Source organism: Amblyomma maculatum, chromosome 7, assembly GCF_055883805.1.
Source record: "Amblyomma maculatum isolate TAMU_Amacu chromosome 7, ASM5588380v1, whole genome shotgun sequence".
NCBI classification, from domain to species: domain Eukaryota; kingdom Metazoa; phylum Arthropoda; class Arachnida; order Ixodida; family Ixodidae; genus Amblyomma; species Amblyomma maculatum.
Window position 1 is genome coordinate 111,307,352 of NC_139350.1, and position 7,625 is coordinate 111,314,976.

At 48.8% G+C, this 7,625-nt stretch overlaps 1 non-coding gene across 1 annotated transcript; it reads right to left on the bottom strand.

Annotated features, from left to right (window-relative positions):
- Positions 1-1,826: 1,826 nt before the first annotated feature.
- On the bottom strand, positions 1,827-1,900 carry TRNAS-GGA (transfer RNA serine (anticodon GGA)). The gene has a single exon. It is a non-coding gene; the product is annotated as a tRNA-Ser (tRNA).
- Between the last annotated feature and the right edge of the window lie 5,725 nt (positions 1,901-7,625).

Here is a 7,625-nt window from a genome sequence, read left to right on the forward strand (position 1 = left end):
TACCTCCGGATCGCTCGGCCAGAAAGAAGAACGACTGCAAGCAGCGGCTGCCTGCGTAGAAGAATATGTCCATGCACGAGGTCTCGCCTGCTCCACAGAAAAATCCGAACTCTTGCGAGTTCACAAAGAGGAACACAAAGAAGGGACCCTCAATGTCTCCCTCTAAGGACAGCTACTTCCCGAACGAGACAAGATACGACTCTTACGACTGTGGCTTCAGAACAATCAGCGATGCGGCCATACGCTCGGCCTTCTCAAGCAATCGACCACTCAGGTCGCCAGGATGATCACGCGTGTGTCGCAGAAGCGGAGCGGTATGCGATGGGGGATACCCTGCGCCTGGTTCAGAGCCTGGTACTCAGTCGCGTAGGCTATGCCCTCCCGTATTTCAACCTCAACAAAGGAGAAGTGGAAAGTGCAGATATAACCATCCGCAAAGCTTACAAGACAGCCCTGCACCTACCAATGAATACCTCTAACGCAAAACTACTAGCTCTTGGCGTTCACAACACCTTCGAATAGATCAAAGAAGCCCAACTGGTTACGCAGATAGCCAGGCTCTAGCAGACTCCTACGGGGTGCTCGCTTCTTAGGCGACTGGGGCCAGGTGCAACTGCGGAAATCGAGAATCGTACTGCGAGCATGCCGGACGCAATTCGCCAGACGCTAAAGGTTAGCTCCCTTCCCCGGAACATGGACCCCAACTTGCATGTGGCCCGTAGAGCAGCCCGAGCGAAGTATGTACAACTAAACTTAGCTACAAGATCCACAACGGTATACGCGGACGCGGCTCCGTATACAGGAAGCTCACATAATACCGCAGTGGCGGTAGCTATTGATACCAACCTAAAGGAACTAGCTAGCGCCTCAGTCAGCGAATGCACGGTAACCGAAGGGGAGGAGCTGGCCGTTGCTCTTGCGGTGGTAGCCGGGTATCGAAGCAACACGTCCCTTACCATTATTACAGATTCTAGAGAAGCGTGCTGTAACTACATGAACGGCCGCATAGGTCGCGCCGCGCTCAGGCTCCTCCAGAGCGCGACCCCATCAAAAGTCAAACACAACATCTACTGGGTGCCAGGACACACCGACATAGCGGGGAACGAACGCGCTGATCAGGTATCTCGAGGGTACACGAGCCGAGCTTCCTCCCAATCGGACGATCTACCCGAGCGAGTCGGCCCTACGTACTCAGACTTTCTGAACTACTATAAGGGGGTACGGATCCGCTATCCGCCGCCTCATCGGGATCTAAAACAACAAGATGCAGTGTACTGGCGAAGACTGCAGACAGGAACATTCCCTAACCTGCATACCCTAAGCAAAATTTACCCGTCACAATATCGGGACACCTGCCCATGGTGTGGTAGCAAACCTTCGTTATACCACATCACGTGACAATGTAAAAGTAACGACAGCTTTCGTAAAGACCCGAGTGCGGAACAGTGGGAGAGCCGGCTCTCCAGCGGCGATTTGGATTGCCAACTAGGTCTAATCCAGCACGCCCAGCGAGCAGCGAAGCTCAGCGGAGCCCTGGAATAGGGGCACCGACCCTGTGAGAAGACGGAAGATGGAACTCTTCTGCTACTAGCACAAGACCCTCCTAGAGAAACTAACGTATTTCCTATCCTATTCTGGGCGAGAGCGAATTGATCTATAACTCGAAGTGGGAATGGTGTTGGTCAAATATTTAGGCGAGTCCCCCAAGGTGTAGTAGATTTGTAATAAGGGAGTAATTACTCATTGCATCCACCCAAGCGCAGTCATACGGCTACAAAGGAAAGCTATACAGCTTTCTCAGAAACTTCATAGTTGAGGATAAGTTCGTCCTGATCCGGGAATCGAACCCGGCACCACCGCCTTTCCGGGGCAGTCGCTCTACCGACTGAGCTAACCAGGATGGTCAGCAGATCAGATGGTAGAGCGAGAGTGAATTGATCTATATTTCGAAGTGGGATTGGTGTTGGTCAAATATTTAGGGGAATCCCCCAAGGTGGAGTAGATTTGTAATAAGGGAGCAATTACTCATTGCATCCACCCAAGCGCAGCCATACGGCTACAAAGGAAAGCTATAGATCTTTCTCAGAAACTTCGTAGTTAAAGATAAGTTTGTCCTGAACCGGGAATCGAACCCGGCACCACCGCCTTTCCGGGGCAGTCGCTCTACCCACTGAGCTAACCTACTGAGCTAACCAGGACGGTCAGCAGATCAGATGGTAGAGCGAGAGCGAATTGATCTATAATTCGAAGTGGGAATGGTGTTGGTCAAATATTTGGATTTGACCAACATGTGTGTGCATGCGCCACCAATGTGCTTTTATGTACCTTTTTGTCCAAGTAAAATCTCAATTGATGTTTAGCGCTCGTCCCGTCTTCTTCTATGTCTGTGGCCTTGTTACATGCGCCAGTCTTTTTATTAATGATGACACACCAACTAGCCCAGCTTTCTGCCTTGAGAGAGAGCCAGCTTACTAAAAGAACCCCCCCTCACATTTAGTGAGCCGCCGCTCATCCGCTCTTTTGAAAGAGCCCCTCGAAAGATCCGGCTCGCTCCTCAGCGACCCTTCTCTACCGACCAGACTTTCCAACGCTTCATAAATGAAGTCGCCGTACTAGTGACCTACTAGTGACTAGTTTGTCATCCAAGCAGCACACTATCTGCGGTTGCTGCTTTTAAGACTTAAAGGGCAAGGATTGACCATCAACACAGCAAAATGTGTATTTGGCGTTACTCGGACACCTCGAACACCTTGATGCAACCACTGGAGAGGAAAGTTCAAACCGCGCACGATTTTACGCTTCACATGTGAAAGAACCATGAATTTCTTGGACTTTTAAATTTTTGCTGTCAATTCGTACCAAATACAGCCCACATTCTTCTGCCTCTTACTAACATGCTCAAGGCCCCATCTGCATCCTTGGAGCGGAAACCCGCAGCAGAGGCCGGCTTTGTAGACACCAAAAATGTCCTTGCGACTCACCTTGTGCATCCCTAAACCCATAACACTAATCATCGATGCCTCCTCCCATGCCATTGGTGCAGCAACTTCACAACTTGTGGTACCCACTTGGTTCCCATGTACAGAAGTTGAAGCCAGCTGAAGCTCGTTACAGCACATTTGACCACGAGACCATGCCATTCGGCACTTCCGTCATCTGCTCAAAGGCACCATGTTAAGAGATCACAAGCCACTGGCATTTGCGTTTTGCGGTATCCACAGCACGCACACGTCCCGACAAGTTCGGCACTTGCAGTTCATCTCTGAATTCATGGTTGACCCCTGGTACATCTAAGAACGTGTTAATGCAGCTGCCAACACCCTATCACGTGTCGATGCGGTTTCTGTAAGTGCTGTTGATTTCGACATCGTCACCGAGGCACAACACACTGAAAAGCTTCGTGACCTGCGTGCCAGACCCACATCTCTCGCTTTCTGAGAAGCCACTGCCATTCTCCTATGGTATGAATGTTTGCGACACGGCTACTAGTTGTGCCCATCCTTTTGCACTGTCATCAAGTATTTGAAAAACTACATGACTCAAGCTGCCCTGGCGTTCGTACCACTCAGGGTATCATCACCTCTCGTTTTGAGTAGCCCGGCATGAATGCAGATGGTCGCCGTTGGTCTCGAGAGTGTCAGCGCTGCCAACGTGCGAAAACTACTCGACACACAAAGTCACCACTTCAACCCTTCCGGCCGCATGACTCGCGATTTGACCATATTCACATCGACACTGTATGGCCGTTGCCTTCGTCAAGTGGTAAACGATACATCCTCACCTCAGTTGACTGCTACACCCGCTGGCCTGAAGTGTTTCCAGTCTCTGATGTTACAGCGACAAACCACCGTGGCGCCTGTTTTCGTAGCTAGTTGGATCTCTTGTTTTTGTAGCCCCAGCATCATAACAACCTACTGCGGTTGTCAGTTTGAAAGTGGCCTGTTCGAAGTGTTAAGAATTCTCGGCATCCGCCACATCCACACAACTGCGTACCACCCACCTGCTAATGCCATGGTTGAAAAGCTCCATCGGCAGTTGAAAGCCACCCTCATCGCTCGCGACGTGCGAACTTCATGGGTCAACGGCCTTCCACTCGTTCTTTTGGGTACTCAGTCAGCTGTAAAGGAAGACTTAGGGTGTACTACTGCCGAAATGATTACGGAACCACTCAACGTTTACCCAGTGAATTCTTCACCTCACCTACAGAACCATCCTCAACATTGAGCAACTTCGGTCACTCTTTAAGTGCTTGCGGCGAACACCACCTTGACAGCCCTCAACTTACGATGTTTTCATAAGCAAGGACCTGGTTTCCTCAGTTTATGTTTTCGTCCACCGCGAAGTTATTCGGCTCTCCCTCACTGCACCGTACAATGGCCCATTCGAAGTATTACAGCATGGACAAAAGGCTTTCACTGTGTCTGTGAATGGCCGTGAGGACATGATTGCAATCGACCACGTGAAACCCGCGTACATGGCTAAGTCGTATGTGTCTGTTCCAGCACCCACATTGCTGTCTGACTTTGGCGTCCTCCACAGAGTGTCCCGTAAGCAAACACATATCTTGGGAATCAACTCTGCAAAAACAACCTTCGCGACTATAGGGAAGGGAAGCCCTGTAGAGGCTCCGCTTCCGGCGCCGCTGTTACCTCTCCGCAGCCAGCGAATGTTAGCAGTGCCATTCTCCTTGGCGCGCACTGCGGACCCATGCAGCTCGTGTAACTATTGTTAAAGCATCTAACAGAGCTGGTTCAGTCTAAAGGCGTAACTCAGACCTGCACATCGCAGTCACGGAGCAACTCCAGCAAAAAATAAATAATAATAATAGACAATAAAAAGAAAGAAGTGGTATGCCCAAAGTAACCATTTTCTCAACAAAGAAGCAGGAGCCCTCCTCTGTACAGAGTATGGTAGGGGGTCTGCAGGGTGTCTGACACCTTCCAATTACCTAGCTCAGTCTTCAAACATCATTGGGGTGCAGGTGATCTCTATCGGAGGTGAGATGGTCAACACCAGGCTATTTAGCTGAGTCAATTTGTTTCTTTTCTACCAAGGGCAGTCACACTCGCTTTCTAGCCACAGTTTGAGTAACTGTCACATGACACCAAAGCAGGCACAATGTTGGTAATCGGTGATGAAACCATCCAGCCCATCAAAGCGAGGTCATGGCAAGGCAAAGTCCCTTGACTATCAATAAACAGGCACTTAAGGTGCGCCTTTTCTAGCCACTTCAATATGCTTCACAGCAGTCCTGCAGACTGGAGCAGGATCTCAATATTCGTATGAAGAGCCCCCAGAGTAGTAACACCAGCCACACCCATAAAAACCATTAAATTGTTTATAGTTTCTAACTGCTGAACAAATGGCATCCACTGAACACGCCGCTGCAAATACCCTTATTTGGACCTGTTCTCCATGTTTCCCCTTCACGGATCACTGCCTTGTCGTGGCGGAGGGCTTGCGAAACTCGATGAAGTCGTGAGCTTTGCTGTGTAGGGCTACCCAAGATAGACAGGTCACGGCAGAGAGTTCTGACAAAATGTGATTCACTGGAGAAGGTAATGGCAACCCACTCCAGTATTTCCTGCCAAGAAACCCATATGGTCAGTCACAATACCATTAAAGATATGGCGCCGGAAGATGAGCCCCCCAGGCTGGAAGGCGTCCCAAATGTTACTGGGGATGAACAAAGGGCGATTCCTAGTAGCTCCAGGACGAATGAAGCGGCTGGGCTAAAGCCAAAAGGACGCTCAGTTGTGGATTTGTCGGGAAGCGACCGGAAAGTCCGATGTTGCAAGGAGATATATCAAATAGCAACATGGAAAGTAAGATCTATGACGCAAGGTAAACTGGATGTCGTCAAGCGAGAAATGGACAGATTGAACATTGATATCTTGGGTATCAGCGAGCTCAAGTGGACCGGAATAGGAGAATTTAACTCCGGCGACCATTATGTCTTTTATTGTGGGCATGAATCCAAGAGAAGGAATGGGGTCGCTCTCATAGTAAACAGAAGAATGGGCAAAGCAGTGCTAGGGTACCACCCCAAAAGGAACCGAATGATTTCACTTCGGATCCAAGGTCACCCTTTCAGCATAACAGTTATCCAAGTCTAAGCACCGACCACTACTGCTGAAGAAGCTGACGTTGAGAGATTTTATGCGGACCTACAATGCCTTTTAGACCGCACGCCATCATCAGACGTCGTTTTTCTCATAAGAGACTGGAATGCTAAGGTCGGGAGTGAAGAAATATCCGGAATTATAGGCAAGTTCGGTCTTGGCGAGCCAAATGAAGCTGGGCAGAGGCTAGTAGAGTTTTGTCAAGAAAACAACCTGACCATAGCGAATACTCATTTTCAACAGCACAAGAGGCGCCTGTACACATGGACTTCACCGGACGGTCTGTACAGGGATCAGATCGATTATATTCTTTGCCGGCAGAGATGGAGAAGTGCTATACAAGCAGTAAAAACAAGGCCTGGGGCCGATTGTGGCACCGATCATCAGCTTCTTGTTGCCAAAATTAAGCTTCGATTAAGGAAAACGCAGAAAACTAGAAAGCCTTTCAGGTATAATCTGGATCAAATTCCATTAGAATATGCTGTGGAAGTCGATTTCAAGAATTAGATCTAGAAGACAGAGAGCCCGAAGAGATGTGGACCGATGTTCGTGATATAATACAAGAAGTTGCTACTAAGGTAGTTCCAAAGCAAAACAAATGCAAGAAAGCAAACTGGTTATCTGAAGACGCTTTCCAAATAGCTGAGGAAAGGAGGATGGCAAAAGTTATGGGGGAAAGAGAAAGATACAAGGTTCTCAATGCGGACTTTCAGAAAATAGCAAGGAGAGATAAGAATGCCTTCCTGAACATACAGTGCCAAGCAGTTGAGGACAACTGCCATTTAAGGAACGCAAGTGCTCTGTATAAGACAATCAAAGATATCAAAGGAAGCTTCTGTGCTAAGCTGGGCGTGATAAAGGACAAACGAGGCAAGGACCTCACTGAAGCCTCAGAGATAAAGGAGATGTGGCAGGAATACACAGAAGAACTGTGCAAGAAGGACCCGAATGTGCAAACCCAACATAAGACGGTTGTGATTACTGATCTCTAGCCGGGTATCCTGAAGAGTGAAGTTGAATGGGCCTTAGCCAGCCTTGCTAAGAACAAAGCTAGCGGAATTGATGGCATTCCAGCTGAGTTGCTTCAAAACATTAACCATGACGCTGTTAACATTTTGCATACATTATGTCAGAAGATTTGGACAACCCTGTAGTGGCCACAGGATTGGAGGAGGTCAGTTTACATCCCCATTCCAAAGAAAGGCAGTGCCAAAGATTGTTCCAACTACCGCACGATCGCGCTTATTTCGCATGCTAGCAAGGTGATGTTGAAAATTCTCCAAGGTAGGCTGCAGCAGTATGTGGATCGGGAGCTTCCGGACGTGCAAGCTGGGTTTCGCAAGGGCAGAGGAACTAGAGACCAAATTGCCAGCCTTCGCTGGATTATGGAAAAAAGTAAGAGTTCCAGAAACCCATGTACTTCTGCTTTATTGATTATGTAAAAGCGTTTGACTGCGTAGATCACAGCAGATTGTGGCAAGCTCTTCAAGAGATGGGAGTTCC